Raw genomic sequence first — 17470 nt, forward strand, 5'->3', positions numbered from 1 at the left:
GAGGAAGGTTGCACCTGGAGCTGCCCTCTCTCGCAAATTCCTCTCCCGGTTACTCTGGCACTAGTATCCCAACCTCCATGGTCATACAATTATAGTGAAAGAAACTTTGTGGAAATGAGCTAACGTCAGCAAGAGGAGGGCTCCTGTGTCTGCTGAACTCTGCACCATGGGAGGCCTGCCAGGTGATGTGTGGTGGTGTCAGGAAGGTGCAGACTAGAGGTCCCCAACCTTTTTGACACTACAGACTGGTTTCATAGAAGTCCATGGAAACATGGACGGGGTTGGAGGGGATGAAACTGAAACTATTCCACCTCAGAGCATCAGGCATAAGATTCTCATAAGGGTGTGCAACCTAGATCCCTATGCGCAGTTCACAACAGGGCTCACGCTCCTATGAGAATCGAATGCAGCTGATCTGACAAGAGGCAGAGCTCAGGCTGTAATGCTCACCTGCTGCTCACCCGCTGCTGTGTGGCCCCGTTCCTTACAGGCCATGGACTGCTACGGTCCCTGGCCTGGGGTTTGGGGAGCCCTGGTGTAGACTAAACCTCGGGTGTGGAAGGATTCGCTCGAGTCCACCAGCTGGCAGGCAACTCCTGGCTGTTGCTGGCCAGAGATCTCCTGCTGCTGCTACACATCCAAGTTGGACACCCCAGGAACTGGGAACAAGGGCTTTAAAAAGTGGGTGCCCCTCTGTCTTAGGGCCCTTGGAAGGGTCTGAGCTATCCTGGCCCAGATCTCATTGCCTGATCATCCTGTCAAGAGTGGGCCATCCAGAGTGTGCTGGAACCGGTTGACTGGGAATTGGGAGTCAGCCACCTCAGGGGTTGATTTTCCAGTTAGAGTTTGTCTACCAGGAATTAATGTTGACATGTGTTGAGAGATGAGGGGTCCAACTTTATTTTTCTAGATAGACCCACTACTTATTAAAGAAGCTGTGATTTTCCCATAAAATTGAAATACCACCTTTATCATTTATTAAATTTTCATATTAGTTGGGGTCTATTTCTTTTTGTTTGTCCACTCTGTTCTGATCATTTGTATGTCTATTCCTATTGTTTGGGGTACAGTTACTTTAGAGTGCTGAGTCTGGGCTCCCTGTCTATTCTCTTTTTTTTTTTTTTTTTTTTTTTTTTGAGATGGAGTCTCACTCTGTCACCCAGGCTGGAGTGCAGTGGCACAACAGCTCACTGCAACCTCTACCTCCCGGGTTCAAGCGATTCTCCTGCCTCAGCCTCCTGAGTAACTGGGATTATAGGCGTGTGCCTCCAAGCCCCGCTAATTTTTGTATTTTTAGAGGAGTCGGGGTTTCACCATGTTGGCCAGGCTGGTTTCAAACTACTGACCTCAGGTGATCTGCCCACCTCGGCCTCCCAAAGTGCTGGGATCACAGGTGTGAGCTACGGTGATGGACCCCTGGCTGTTCTTTATTAATGATTTCTTCGTAACTGGATATTTATTTTGAGAGATATGCCTTTGTATCATTGCATATAATTAAAAATCCATTGGTATTTTATTTGGGATTGTATTCATTATATATTTGCTATCATAATCTATTCTCTCTCGGAAAATACGTTAATAATCTTACCATCCAAGGACATTTTTCCAATCCTGTTTTGTGTCTTTTAATTTGACCTACAGGTTACTTCATACAGGTTCCATATTTAATTGATTGCCAAGTATTTAACAGATGTGGGGTTTTTTTTTTTTTACTATTATGGATGGATATTTTATTTTATCCAATTCATTTTTCATTTGGCTCTTGTTAGTACAGAGAAACACTATAGATTTTTGTGTATTTATTTTTTATTAGACCACATACCAAATTCTCTATTAATTTCTCTATTTTGTCCTCATTAGATTCTCTTGGAATTTCCAGGTACCTTATTATTTTTTTTATTTTTATGGGTACATAGTAGGTGTATATTCTAGGTGTATTATATCAGCAGCAGAAAGAAATAATTTTTATCTTCTTTTCAAAATGTATTCTAATGTTTCCATTTTGCCATCCTGTTGCATTTGCTGGAACCACGACAATGTGTATAGTGATAGTAGAAGGCATCCTTGTCAGGGTCCTAATTTTAATTCAAATGGCTTTTTAATGGAAATGGTGCTGTGTCATCCAGGCTGGAATGCAGTGGCAAGATCCTTGAGCTCCTGGCCTCAAGCACTCTTCCCTCCTGGGCCTTCCATAGCTCTGGGATTACAGGCAAGAGCTACTGTGCCTGCCATCACCACCCCTCCCCCGCCACCGCTCCCCAACCCCAGCGCTGCACCTTTTTTTTTAAAACCATTTAGAATGCTCCTTGCCTAAAAAAAACAAAAAACCAACAAACTAGTCTCCAGTTTTTAGCAGTTTCTTTCTATTCTAGTTTTTCTCAGAGTTTTATTAAGATTGGCTGCTGAACTTTATAACCAGCATTTTCAGCATATGTTAAGTTGATCAGGGGGCTTTTTGTTTTCCCTTTAAATTGTTCATGTAAAGACATATGACTAACTTTTCCTGATATTGAATATTTCTGGAATAACCCTTATTTACTCTTACTGTCTTGTTCTTTGGACACACTGCTGGATTCTATTTGGTAATGTTCAATTTTTTTACATTTACATCTGTATTGATTACTGAGATTGGGCCATAGCAGAGGTCAGCAAATTACTGCCCGTGGGCCAAATTCAGCCCACGACTCGTTTTTGTACATCTCATGACCTAAGAATGGTTTTTACATTTTTTTAATTGTTGTGAAAAAAATTAAAAGAAGAGTAGTATTTTGTGACAATGGAAAATTATATCAAATACAAATTTCAGTGTTCATAAATAAAGAATTATTTAGAACACTACTGCACTCATTCATTTACATATTGTTCGGAGTGCTTTTGTGAGTGGTAGAGTTGAGTACTTGCAAAAGAGACTGTATGGCCCCCAAACCTAAAATATTTACTATTTGGCTCTTTACAGAAATGTTTGCCAACCTCTCTGGTCTATCTTTTTGTTGGGGGAGGAGCTATCTTTATCAGATTTGGTATGAAGTGTAATCTGGCTTCGTAAAATGAATTGGAGAATTTCTTTTCTTTTTTCTATTATGTGGAATAGTTTAAATATCTTTGGAATGATCTCTCTAAAGGTTAGATAAAGCTCAGCTATGAAACTATTTCTTCCAGGGCAATATTTAATATATAAAAATATAATCTTCCTTGGTAATTGGTCTATTCAAGTTTTCTATATTTTCTTGGATTGATTTTGGTAATTTAGATTTTGTTAGAAAACCATCCATTCCCTCAATAGTTTCAAATTTGGTTTGCCATAAATTTGCATAGTGTTCTCCTTAATATAATTTTAATTTTACCACATCTGTAGTTGAGTCTCAGTTCTCATTTTCTGTCTTGTATATTTTTACCCTCTTTTTTTTTCTTTAATCTGGTTTATAAGAGAACTGGAGAGTTTATCTGTTTGTTTGTTTTTCAAAGAAACAGCTTTTGAGTTTATCTTTCCTTTAACTTTTTTTCTTGGTTTTCCATTTCACTAATTCAAACTTTTATTATCTCCTAGTCTTCATTTATGTTAGATTGTTTTGTCTTTTTTCTCACTGTTAGGATGAGTTCCCACATTTTTGGAATGTATTTTGGGGGTCTATCTTCCATAATACGGCATTTGAGGCTATTGGGGTCCATCCTCCATAATAAGGCACTGAGGCTGTGAAATTCCCTCTAAGCCCAGGCTTTATTAGGAAGTGGTCTATTTTTTCATTGCTTTATGGGTAGTTTGCAATTTTATCTTGATTTCACCTTCCTTTAAGAGTTTTTCTTAATTTCCAATGAGGTAAGACTTTTATTAATTTTTAAATTATTTGTTTCTGATTTTATTGGATATGATCACTGAAAATATGTATACAATTTCTATTTTTTTGTTGTTTTTAAGCTTCTTTTAGTGGCCAAGTACATGGCAGTTCTTTGTTAATATTCTCTGGACATATGAAATAAATAATTATTCTCTGTTTGAAAGATATAAAGTTCTGTATGTATCTGCTGATGACTGCTTGATGATTACTGTTTATTCAATTACCCCATGTCCCTGCTTTTTGGCTACTGATGTTGAAATTTCTTACAATAATAATCGCATTCTCCTTGCATTTCATAGTTCTAATAATTTGTTAGTTGATTCTTTGGGGTTTTTAAAGTAGGTGACCATATCAGTTATAAATACTGACAACTTTGTAGTTTTTTTCCGCCAGCATGATACCTCTTTCTTTCCCTCCCTCCTTCCTTCCTTCCTTCCTTCTTTCCTTCCTTCTGCTGTTGCACAAAGACTCAAGAACAGCGTTGAAAAGCATTGTGGGGAATGGCACCACGTTTCCCTCTGACTTTAATGGGGTTATTTCTTATGCTTTCCCACCAGTGAGGATATTTGCAGGAGTTTCATTTTATCTAGCCTTAGCAAATTAAGTACATTTCCTTCCATTCTTGTGTGCTATTAATACATTTCCTTCCATTCTTGTGTGCTAATTGTTTTTTGTAATCAAGATGTTTATTAAATGCTTTTCTTTTTAATAACAGCATGTAACCACCCGGTGGGTTCTCTTTGCCTGCTGTCTAGACAGAGCCAATATCAAGACAGGGGAATTGCAATAGAGAGTTTAATTCACACAGAGCTGGCTGTATGGGAGACCTGAGTTTTATTATTACTCAAATCAGTCTCCCTGAAAGCTTGGTGATAGGGGGTTTTAAGCATAATTTGGCAGGTAGGGGGTCAGAAAGTGGGAAGCGCTGATTGGTCAGGTTGGAGATGAAATCATAGGGAGTCAAAGCTGTTCTCTTGTGCTGAGTCAGTTCCTGGGTGGGGAGGCCACAAGACCAAATGAACCAGTTTACTGGTTTGGGTGGTGTCTACTGATCCATCAAGTACAAGGTCTGAAAATATCTCAAGTACTGATCTTAGGTTTTACAACAGTAATGTTATCCCCAGGGACAATTTGGGGAGGTTCATAATCTTGCAGCTTCTAACTGCATGACTCCTAAACCATAATTTCTAATCTTGTGGCTAATTTGTTAGTTCTGCAAAGGCAATCTAACCCCCAGGTAGGAAGGAGGTTTGTTTTGGAAAGGGCTGTTATCATCTTTGTTTCAAAGTTGGGCTACAAACTAAATTCCTCCCAAAGTTAGTTCAGCCTACGCCCAGGAATGAACAAGAACAGCTTGGAGGTTCGAAGCAAGATGGAGTTAGTTGGGTCAGATCTCTTTCACTGTCAGAATTCTCTCAGTTATAATTTTTGCAAAGGCAGCTTCAAGCAGGAAGGATTTGACTGTTTTCCTCTTTGATCTGTTAGTTTGTAAATTACATCAATATATTTTTCCCACGGAAACCTCCTCACAGTGGTGGGCTTTAGCCAGATTTTAGGCTACCTGACACCTTCAGGGAAGTTTAAACTTTCCCTCTGAAGTTTTGATAATTGAATCTGCTGAAATAGACTGATGATAGATAGACAAGAGAAAAGGCATACAAATGTATTAGCATGCAAGCACATGGGAATCATACAAGCATGAAACTCAAAGAAAAGTCAGATAATTGAAGCTTAAATACCTTCTTCATATGGGAGAGGAAAGTGGAAGCTGTAGACAATTCTAGAGGAAGAGTAAATGATTTTTAAGAAGGATGAATGAGACTGAAGCACAAACAATAGCTGAAGGCAAAGTTCTTCTAGGCTCTAGTAGGGGTGGTGATAAGTTGTAGGAAGGTGAAGGGTGGAACTGCATTGCAAACAAAGGTGGTTTTTGTTTGCTTGTTTGTTTGTTTTTGAGACAGAGTCTCGCTCTGTTGCCCAGGCTGAAGTGCAGTGGCGCTATCTCAGCTCACTGCAAACTCCGCCTCCCGGGTTCAAGCGATTCTCCTGCCTCAGCTTCCTGAGTAGCTGGGATTACAGGCACACGCCACCACACCTGGCTAATTTTTGTATTTTTAGTAGAGATGGGGTTTCACCATGTTGGTCAGGCTGATCTTGAACTCCTGACCTCGTGATCCACCTGCCTTGACCTCCCAAAGTGCTGTGATTACAGGCGTGAGCCACCACGCCCAGCCAAAGGTTGTCTTATTATGCAGATAAAGTCTCTTGGTGACAGCCCTCAGAACAGATGAAAAGTCTGCTCATGCAGATGATCTTTAATTTCTTCTTCAGGGAGTAACTAGCCCTTTTTAATTTGATTTCAAACAGTGGATTGAAGGCAATTGTGTTTCTTTAAAAGAACTTCCCTCAGTCAGATAAAGGAACTCAGAGAGAGCCCCTTCCCGCACTTGGGGGGAGAAACAAGGGAAGATCAGAGACCTTGATTCTGAGGCATCTTGGGAGGCCTTTCATTCAAGGTGCTTAGTATGACAAAGAGCTATACTTTGGGGGTGTTGTTTTCTGAGCCCAAACACACCTGATTCCCTTCCCTATGTCTGGGGACTCTCCTTCTTATCTGTCTGGGTGGGAAACAGCCTGCCTCTAATTATAGAGCTGAAAATACCAGTTTCTCACTTTCTCAGCTCCCCTGGCTGCTGGGACAGACATGTGACCAGGATTGGCCAATCAAATTTGTGTGCTGAGAATTTTCAGTCTGCAGCTTGGGATCCAGAGAACCAGGATAGCAACCCCCTGTGTTGGTGCTGGAATCCTCAGCAGGCTGGTTCTGTGGTATGATGCTTTCTGTGGTTCTGGGTGCATAACTTCTCTTTGATCTGCCTGTTTTCTGAGCCTGGTCCCTGGGCTTTCTGACAATTTGGTGAGCTACTAAATATTGTTTCAATACACTTCTATTTTGCTTAAGTAAATATGAATCTGTTTATGTTTGTAGTTAAGATGAATGACTAACATATTTGCATTTGTGGAATAAATCCTACTCATTCAAGCATTATTTGAAATCACCATTGGATTCAGTTTGTTAATATTTATACCTGTGTTCATAAATCAGATTGGCTGATAGTTTTCTCTTCTTGCACTGTTCTCATCTTATTTTAGTATTAAGAGGGTGCCAACTTTTGGGATTTTTTTGTTAAGAAAAATTCCTACAGTAGAATTACTGGATCAAGGGGTCTGTGCATTTTCAGTTTTGATGGCTATTGTCAAATTGCTATCCAAAGAAATTTTGCCAGTTTACATTTTGACCAACAACATATAATACTGCCTGTTTCTCTCTATCCTTGCCAACACAAAGGACCCGTTACGTTATCAATCTGTTTATTTTTTTATGGGTAAGTTGAGCATCCTTGCATATGTTCAGAGTCTTTCTTTCCCCAGCTGTTTTGTTTTCTATGAACTGTCTGTTGATGTCAAAGAACATCAACAGAGAGTTGGTGTTTAGTTTTTCCTCTTATGTTTTTTGTTGGGGAGGGAGGAGGCATGGGAGAGTGAGGATTTAACTTTTTGTCCTACAGTGACCTGTTGGTCTGAAGTTTAAACTCGGTTCCTGGATGTTGGTTGTAATGGCTGTTGAAACTGGAAAAGACCCTCACAAAGACCTGCAATGCAGAGGGAGGATGGCGTGATTGGCTCTGTCTTCCAACTCAAGACATTCACTTCCAGTTGCACCCACCAATTATGCAAAGGTTTTTATTGAAGTCTGGTGAAAAAAGTTTCATATTCCCTAATGATAATCAGTTGTTCTATAAACCGGTCAGAAGTTGTTGCATTTTTATATTTTTAACAACTGGGTCCGAAACCAATACAATGATTTTGCAAGTAATAAGTAGGTGAGGAAATTCTATTTCCAAAGTTTTAAGTGTTCGACTGAGAGAGTTGTTATGAGTGAGTCACATTCCTTTTGGCAACAGAATCACATAAAGAAGGAAACATTTCAAACATCTGTTTTCTAAAAGCATTTCCACAGCATCTTAATTTGACTGATGAGGAGCTCCCTCTAGGGGAGAGAAAAATATCAGCACCAGGGTTTCTTGTTTGTGCATTTCAGCCTAGGGGTTTCTGTGGAAATCTTTTTAATCCCCTTGCCTATGCTGGTAAGGCTTAGCATTGTTAGAACTAGACAATGCGATCCATACATGTTTTGTCAGTGCAGCACAGTCACAAATGATCATCTCTCCCAGTGCATGGAAAGCACATATATTGGCCTGTCTCTCTTAACCAGAATGTGACCTTTATGTGGAGAGGGCTTTGCCTGTTTTATTCTTTTATTTAATAAATACCAGTGACAGTACCTGACACATAGCATGGTTCAATAATTTTTGAATCAATGAACAAATCTTTGAACAAAAGTTTTGAGCTTAGTGTAGCCTGAAATCCACGACTAGGCTCTGTGGCCAAGGGCAGGCATTTGTCTGTGGCCTAAGGCTGAGTAGTCTGTGCTGTGGGTGTGGGTGAGGTTTATTTAACTGGCTTAGGCCAAATGTATTCACTCAATGCTTGTTTATTGAGCACCCACTATGTGCCAGACACCGTTATAGGGGCTGGGCTCCCAACAGTGAAAAGGGCAGGCAAGATTCCTGAACGTAAGTAGCAGTGATATAAAGAATGTTGAGATGGTAATACTTGTTACAGAGAAAAATCAAACGGGGAAGGGAGATAGAGTATTCTGGCATGGAGAGGAGGTCTTGATTTTATCTGTGGTGAGAGAAGACTTCACTGAGAGGTGAAGGAGGGAGGGAGGAGGTTGAGCAGCCATCTGGGAGACAGTCATCAAGGCACCGAAGCAGGAACGTGCCCAGAATGTTTGAAGAACATGGAGGAGGCCGGTACAGCAGAGCAGAGTAAGGGAGGGGGAGAGGGATAGGGGCTGGAGTCAGAAAGATGTGGCCTACAGATGTGAAATTCCTAGAGAGAACGGTTGAAGATTTTCCAGCAGTGAGGGAGGACCTTGTGAGTCAAGGGCAAAAGCAGGCCTGGACCTTTCCTGCATCCTTCCCTGCTTCTAAAGGTGATTTTCAGGTTTTCTCTGAGACCATTTTCTTGGAAAGAGTCAGATCATCAATATAAGGTAACAGTGCCTACGGTGGTTCTGCTGCAGCCTACCTGTCAGGAGGTGGGAGATGTTCTAGGATAGTATGGGGTACAGAGGGGAGAACCTGCTGAACTGGATTCTGGCTGAACTAAGCTAAACAAGAGAGAGAGTTCTAGACTCTGAACGTCAGAGGTGGAGGAAGGGACCATCTATCTCTCTCAGCTCCTGTCTGTAGGGCATCGGGCCCCACTTAACTGCGACCACCACTCTCATTGAAGAATCTTAATCTAAAAACTCTGGAAACCTCCCAAGAGCCAGAAAGAAACAGCCTCCACTGGAGATGACAAAACAAGATTAACCTTTTTGGACATTGATATGATTCCCTTTAGCCTCATTTTGTTATTGTTAGATTCTTTTTTTTTTTTTTTAACAGTCTACAAATTGTTCTAAACTTTGTAGTGTAAGTGGTGATGGGCAATGGCGCTGTCCTGGGCTTCCTGCTGGCCAGTTGAGGTGGGGGTGTGTGCCAACACCTCTTGCTGCATCTGGTTTCATGACAAATTTAGCTAGCCTGGCTCCAGATGGAAAGCTTGGCTGCAGTCAGTACTCTGAGTCAGCCTGATCACCATATTAAGAGTCATTGTTATGGTCACACACCTCATTGTCTATGACAAACAAAACGCACTTATTCAAGCCCTAATCTGTATAATGAATTAGGGTATCTGATGGGGTGACCCAGGCTCCTGAGAATTCTTAGTAGGACACATGAATGTCAATGGATGGAGTTGCAGGGGAATGACTTTGCCATGGCAACCTTGCATATATCTACACCCCCTGCAAAGGCGAAGGCTTGAACCACAGCTAATCTGAGTCTTGGCAGAACACTTCTTGATCCCCCTTGGAACAGAAGAGGATGGGAAGCTTGTAAGGCATGCTCTGAGGCCCTTATCTCCCTTGGGAGGCTGTTATGAGACAGCTTTCTGTCTCCTCTCCAGTCCTGATGAGGTGTGGGGCTTTCTGCCTCGTGCCCCTCAGAATAGAGCTACAGAATATAAAACCACATAGCTGCAGTCTAGACCCCCTTGGCTCAACAGCAACAGGGTATCCCATGACTTGCCTTGTAGTCATCGAATCCCTTTTGTGTTGTTCCTTTTGTTGTGTGAGACAAGAACCACAGGGAGCTGGCACTTTTGACTAATCTTCCTTTTTCTGTCTATGTGAGTAATTGAAACAATCAGTCTGAAGTGGCTCGATTGGATCGGTTAGACCTTGGCCTTCGTTTTCTCTTGTGTGCCTTGTGTGTGCTTGACAGAAGGCCACGTACTGGGGGTCAGTTATCTGTCACGGTTACCGTGAAGCCTCTGAACTGGGAGAGCTGTAAGTTGTAATGCTGATGGTGTGCCTGTGTGACTGGCATGATAAAAAAGACCAGTGGAAAAATGAGGCAGTGGCTCCCTGTGGCAAGAGGAACTGCACACACCTGGACCTCGTTCCTGGCAGATGTTTACACCCCTCCTTGCCCCTTGTGGGTGGGGTTAGGGAGGAATCAGAATCTGCATTCTAAGTAGTTGCTGGGACTCCTGAGGAGAGTGAAGCTGATTTCCTGACCTGTATCTTTTACAGGGCTAAGGAAACGTAGTGCTAGATTAAAGCCTGTCGTGTCTTGAATTTGAAGTCTAGCCTACCCTCCCAGTGGTGGGACAGACCTGAATCTTCAGACTAAGGATGAAAATAAGTCCAAATAGATCAGTAATCACAATAAGTTCAATGAGTTAAACTTGATAATTAAAAAGCAGTTTGATAGATTACATTTAATAGATCTATATAATGTTCATAAGGGATATATCTAAAACAAAGTAACACAGAAAGTTTGAAAACAAAAGGATAGAAAAAAGATATGTCCGGCAAATTTCCAACCAAAGAAAACTACTACAACAAAATATAATTTAAATCTTAAAAGGAATCAAGGAATCAGCGAACTATGGCCTGCAGGCCAGCTGAACCCACCACCTGTTTTTAGATATAACATCTTATTGGAACACAATCACTCCCCTTTGTTTACATATAGTCTGTGGTTGTTTTTGAGCTACAATGGCAGGGTTGAGTAGTTGTGACAGATACTGAATGGTTGTCAAAGCCTAAACTATTTACCACCTGGCTCTTTACAGAAAAACTTTACCAATTCTAGTTGTAAACCAATGAAAGGAACACTACTCTAAGATGCTATAATACTTGGGAATTTTTATGTATGCAACATAACTTCAAAATATGAAAATAAAAAGGCTGATAGAATTACAAAGTAAAGGGCCAGGCGCAGTGGCTCATGCCTGTAATGCCAGCACTTAGGGAGGCTGAGGCGGGCGGATCACGAGGTCAGGAGATCAAGACCATCCTGGCTAACACGGTGAAACCCCGTCTCTACTAAAAATACAAAAAAAATTAGCCGGGCATGGTGGCGGCTGCCTGTAGTCCCAGCTACTCGGGAAGATGAGGCAGGAGAATGGCGTGAACCTAGGAGGTGGAGCTTGCAGTGAGCTGAGATCGCACCACTGCACTCCAGCCTGAGCAACAGAGTGAGACTCCATCTCAAAAAAAAAAAAAAAAAATTATAAAGTTACAAAGTAGATAATTCTACATTTATACCTATTTCAGACACTCATGGATCAAGGAGACAGAAAAATGGTAATAGGATATTTGAAAAATCTCGTCCACATACACACACACACACACACACACACACGTTTGAATTGTGGTAAATGGAGACAATTGGGCAGAGAGTGGCAGAGCTGAGGATCATATGCATAGATGCATGAGGGGTCATAGTGGTCATGACCAGCCAAAATTATGAAGCCATCAATGTTACAAGGCAGAGAAAACAAAGACAATGGAGATCATGAAAAAATGGTAGTAACAAGAACAATTAGAGAATAAAAAAGTTAGCCAAACTGGAGAGACCAGCCCAGAGTGAATGCCACTAAAGTCCTGAGGAGTCCCAGAGCTACCTTGCATTCCATTCAAGTCTTTCAGATGCTCCATTTTATGACTTGTTTGTTTGTTTGAGACAGAGTATTGCTCTGTTGCCCAGGCTGAAGTGCAGTGGTGCAATCTCTCAATCTCAGCTCACTGCAGCCTCTGCCTCCCGGTTCAAGCAATTCTCCTGCCTCAGCCTCCCGAGTAGCTGGGATTATAGGTGCGTGCCACCATGCCAGCTAATTTTTGTATTTTTAGTTTCGCCATGTTGGCCAGGCTAGTCTCAAACTCCTGACCTCAAATGATCCACCTGCCTTGGCCTCCCAAAGTGCCGGGATTACAGGTGCGAGCCACTGCACCCGGCCCATTTTATGACTTTTTAAACCTGCATCTCCAGAATGCCCTCTTCCTTGTATTGATCTTATATTGGCCGTCCATCATGTGAGCTAGCCCAAGAAAAGCCATCCTTCTTGTAATAAAGGGAAATAAAGTAAAATCTCCTTTTGAATGTCTTGCCACAGCTATGACACAGTGCCTTGGTGGACACATAGATGGGTGAGTGAAGTCCAGGAGAACCTGGTCTGCCAGGAAGTCCTAGTGGGACTTGTCCCTCCCCCTGGTGCTGGCTGTCACAGCTAATCTTGAGGTTTCTGGCTTCCTCTGGAAGGAAACAGATGCATCAGCCCTGACATATTAAAACAAGCATGTGAATACCTGGGTTTCCTATACTGTCTCATGTGCAGTAAGGAGCAAGGGTTTGGGAATCAGTACTATATGAATGCTGTAAACTTCGTTACAATGCCCACTTTTTTTTTTGTTCCCCATGTATGAAACCTTGAAAATAAAGAGGAATAGTGTGCTTCCCTGGGAAGCATTGAGGAGAGCTGGAGAGCTAGGCAGCATCTAGATTTGATGTGAGATAAATCCTCAAGGGCCACAAAAGGACAGAAAAGAAAACAGACCCAAGGACAAAGGATCAGGGCCAAGTGAAGCACGTCCAGGGCCAGTCAGGGCCTGAGAAGAGGGTACAGAGAGGGCCCTCAAGAGGCAATGTGGCCTTGGTCCTTTCTTTTTTGTTCTTTTCTTTTCTTTTTGAGATGATCTCACTCTGTCGCCCAGGCTGGAGTGCAGTGGTGCAATCTGGGTTCACTGCAACCTCTGCCTCCTGGGCTCAAGCAGTCCTCCCACCTCAGCCTCCTGAGTAGCTGGAACTACAGGTGTGTGCCACCATGCCCTGGCTAATTTTTAAATTTTTTTGTGGAGATGAGATTTTGCCATGTTGCCCAGGCTGGTCTTGAATACCTGGGTTCAAATGATCCACCCGCCTTGGCCTCCCAAAGTGCTGGGATTATAAGCATGAGCTACCAAGCCCGGCCTTTCTGTTTTCATAAAAGACTGTATCAGGAAAGAACTGTGCACGGACCACACAGAGGAGAACTTGGTAAGTGATGGGATTCAGGTTTCATGTATTTTTACTTACACCCCTATCCTATCTTTGACAGGAGGGAAACAGACAAGTGTTGCATTCCTGTCCGCAGAGCCTCTCCCTGAAGAAGACTCAATTATGCGGCCAGCATCCTAACCCTGGGTTGTAGTCACCTTCGATCTCATGATTTTTCATCACCTTTACCCATGCCTGGTGACTGAACCATCTAGAAACAAGCTTTGGGCATTTGCCATTGTATAGGAAACATAGCCATATCCACCCAGTTGGCAGAAGTATCCCATGACTATCCCAGGATGAGAGGGACCCTGGAAATTCATAGACTCTGAGACTGATTAGGAAGCTAGGGTTGTGGATGTCATTGTTATAAGCCAAAAGGAGAAATAATCGTATCTTATGCAAATCTATCTCTTCTCTATAAAATCAACTCTACAAAAATGCATAGGCAACTATAATTGAGACCCAGAAAGTTGAAGAAATATTTTAAGGGAAGCAGAAGGTAAGTAGGTGTTCCATATAAAAAAGAGAAACCCAGATTATTACTATCAGATACTTAAGTGTCCTGAGGATGCTGAGCTGTGCCTCCTGTGTGGAGGCACACAGGATTCCTCCCAAAAATAAAAAGGGTCACCCTGATCAGTAAACATTGGTATCTGGTTCCTCATCTTCCTGGGTAGTGGTAGAGGGAGTGGGAGAGGTGGTGAGAAGGCAGCTAGAAAGCCAAGGAGCTGAAATTTTGGGCAGAATTTTTGACAGTTTCTGTGTAAGGAGGCTTCAAAGTTGGAGACCAGGCCTGCTAAGGATAGGGGCACACTAGTAAATCCCCAATATTTAACAGTGGAAGCCAAGAGGGCTATACCATACCAAGAGAAAGGTGGATTTAAAATAGGCCAGCATTTCCCATGGTGGAAGCCCTGTTTCACATCTTAATCTCTGAAATTGGGTTAAAGTGATCCAGGATTGCTAATGCTCCAGTCACCTACCAGAAGCAAATGTAAATCACCTCTGAAGGAAGGTAGCATAATCTCAGACCTCAACTTATTTTAAAAATTTTTCTTATACAACCATCCAGCACTCCATTAAAAAAAACCCAAACTTAAACACAGAACAAAAAAAACCCACCCAAAACACGAGAAATAATTGACACCAAAAACAGACTCACAGAGGATCCAGGTCATGAAGTTATACACATTTTAAAATTTGTAAGCACACTATGCCTTAATGTGTTAAAGAAAATAGAAGGCAAAATGAGAATTCAGCAGGAAATTGAAATCTTTCAGAAAGTATCATATGGGAATTTTAGAACAGAAAAACACAATAACTCAATTAAAAACTCAATGGGTAAGTTTCAGCAGATTAGACAAAGAGAGAATTACTGAACTGGAAGATAGGTTAGGAGAAAATATATAGAATAATTAGACTAATAGCTGACTTTTTAACAGAAGCAATGGAAGCAAGAAGACAATGAAATTACATTGTTCAAGTACTGAAAGCAATAAATAATAACTAATGACCTACCTGTTGAAACCATTCTTCAATAATTAGGGTGAAATACAGAACTTTTTTGACAGAAGTTGAGAAAATTAATCACACTTAAAGAAATATGAAAGGGTATTCTTCAGGTGCAAAGAAAATAAGCCTAAATGGCAGACAGATTCAGAATCAATGAAAATAGTAAATATTTGGAAAAATTCAAATGAATATGCTACATTAAGCAATAATTATATAATTTGGGAAGAGAATTAAATAAAATAAAAATGTTCTGAGCTCCTTGAATGTCTGAGAAGAGGTAAGGTAAAAGTACTACATTTATATTAGACTTTCGTAAGTTAAGGATACATATCATATTACAAGCCTGCTTTGTTAACTATGGTAGCCCTTAGGCATATGTGGCTATTGGCATTTAGAAATGTGACCAGTCCTACTTCAGGTATACTGTAAATGTAAAATATACACCAGATTTCAAAGACTTAGGGCAAGAAAAGAAAAAAAGGAGAATAAAAGAAAGGAAAATGATACCATTACTAATGTTATATGGATTACATGTTGAAATGATAATATTTTGATATATTAAATTAAATTGAATGTATTATTAAAATTAAGTTCACCTGTTTCTTTTTTCTTTTCTTTTTTTACTGTGGATATTAGAAAATTTAAAGTTACATATATGGCTCACAGATTATATTGTTATATTTGCAACATGCATTATATTTCTATTGGATAGTGCTAGTCTAAGGTAATCACTAAGTAAATAGTAAAAAAAAAAAAAAAAGTGTTAACTTCCAAGTTAATGAAGTTGAGAGTAGTGGGAGAAATGGAATAATAAAAAAAAATCAAGCCAAAAGAAGGAAAGAAAGGACAGAGAGAGAGAAAGAGAAAAAAATATATAACAGATGAAGCAAATAGTAAGACAGTAGATTGAAACATACACCAATAATTACATTAAATGTAAATGGACAAAGGGTTCTAACTGGAAGATAAAGATTGTAGGACTGGATTTTAAACAAAAGAGCATGCTGCTTATAAGAGGTGTATCTAAAATACAAAGATTTAGAAAGATTGAAAGTAAAAAGATGGAAAATTATAAACCAGGCAAATACACCAACCAAAGAAACTTGGTCTAATTAATGATATCATACAAAGCATATTTTAATGCAAAAAGCATCTAGAAATAAAGATGCTCACCTCATAGTGATAAATTTTCACCCACAGGATGATATACTAATTATAAATCTGTGTGCACCTAATAATATAGGTATAAAATATATAAATCAAGAATTGACAGAATCACAATGAGAAATATGCACACTTACAATGTAGTGGGCCTTTCAATGTCTGATAGAATAAGAAGAAAAGTAATTAGTAAGTAAGGATATGGAATATTTAAACAACACAATTAACAACACTGACTTGATCAGCACATATAGAATACTGCACCCAACTGCTGTGCTTGAATCATTATTTTCAAGTACATATTGAATGTTTACCAAAATTGACCATATGCTGAGCCTTGAAGAAAGCCTCAACAAGTGTCAAAGAATGTAAATCATAGAGATTATGTTCTATGAGCATAGTTGAATTAAGCCAGAAATCAATAATAATAAAAACAACTAGAAAATTTCCAAATTTTTAGAAATTAAGCAACATACTTCTTTACAACTCAGAAGTCAAAGAAGACATCAAAATAGTAATTAGAAGATACTTTAAACTGAAGATATTTTAAACTGAATGATAACAAAATACTACATATTCAAAATTGTAGGATGCAGCTAAAACTTGCTTAGAGGGAAACATTATTTCAAATGTATGCATTAGGAAAGGTAGAAAACCAATGAGCTAATTATCCATCTTAAAATTTAAAAAGCAATTTAAACCCAGTAAAAGTAGAAGGAGAAAAGTAATAGAGATAAGGACAGAAAATAATGACAAGGGAATAAAAGATCAAGGAAAATATAATAAAGTCCAAGAAATATAAAAGGTCTTGGTATCATGAACACGGTTCTTCATATGAACATGGTACACTCCCGTTCATCATATGCTTTCTCCTAGATGCCGCACCTCTGAGGAGAATAGGACACATGTGTCTCTCTCTCAGATGAGAATGTAGGTCATCATCTGTGAGAAGCAGGACATAAACTCAAAACTTCCAGATTTATATTGGCACCTGCCCGTTTCTCTGGAACTACCCAAGGAAGGGTTGATTGTTAAGAGTGAGCCAGTACCCCTTCTTGGCAGACACTGGGGGTGAAGTGTGGGTAGTTTTATTTCTCTAAGTACCTATGCTTCCTAAAACTAAAGAACACACAGCAGAACAAAGCAACCATGAAGATTTTGCTTGGGTATGATACACTGTTGTATGCTGTGCTCATAACTTTGATCATTTAGTGCTGGTTGGGGCCAAGACTGGCAAGGCTGCTGGAACAGAAATGGCTGGCAGCTTAGAGGTGGAGGCAGGGATTCTATATAAACCAGGTGGTCAGGCTGCAGTTTTGCTTCGCATGTGGTATATCCACCCACACCTCTGCCAAGTGCTGTGGTGAATGATCCAGGCCCACTGTTGATAGTACATCTTCCAGACCCACAGCCTTTTCCAGGAACAATATGAAATCACTTCCAACCAGCTGGGTTCCACAT

At 40.4% G+C, this 17470-nt stretch overlaps 2 protein-coding genes across 2 annotated transcripts in view; one reads left to right on the forward strand and one right to left on the reverse strand.

The window, feature by feature from the left end:
- Positions 1 to 17470, reverse strand: part of LOC101144055 (IQ domain-containing protein F1) — a 143757-nt gene that overhangs the window by 13715 nt on the left and 112572 nt on the right. The window lies entirely within an intron of this gene.
- LOC101141967 (IQ domain-containing protein F5) overlaps positions 6630 to 17470 on the forward strand; it is a 52450-nt gene continuing 41609 nt past the window's right edge. Inside the window, exon 1 of the mRNA XM_055382539.2 lies at positions 6630 to 6753. The gene's annotated coding sequence lies outside the window, so the exon portion shown is untranslated. The remainder of the gene's footprint in view (positions 6754 to 17470) is intronic.

Source organism: Gorilla gorilla, chromosome 2, assembly GCF_029281585.2.
Source record: "Gorilla gorilla gorilla isolate KB3781 chromosome 2, NHGRI_mGorGor1-v2.1_pri, whole genome shotgun sequence".
Taxonomy (NCBI): Eukaryota; Metazoa; Chordata; class Mammalia; order Primates; family Hominidae; genus Gorilla; species Gorilla gorilla.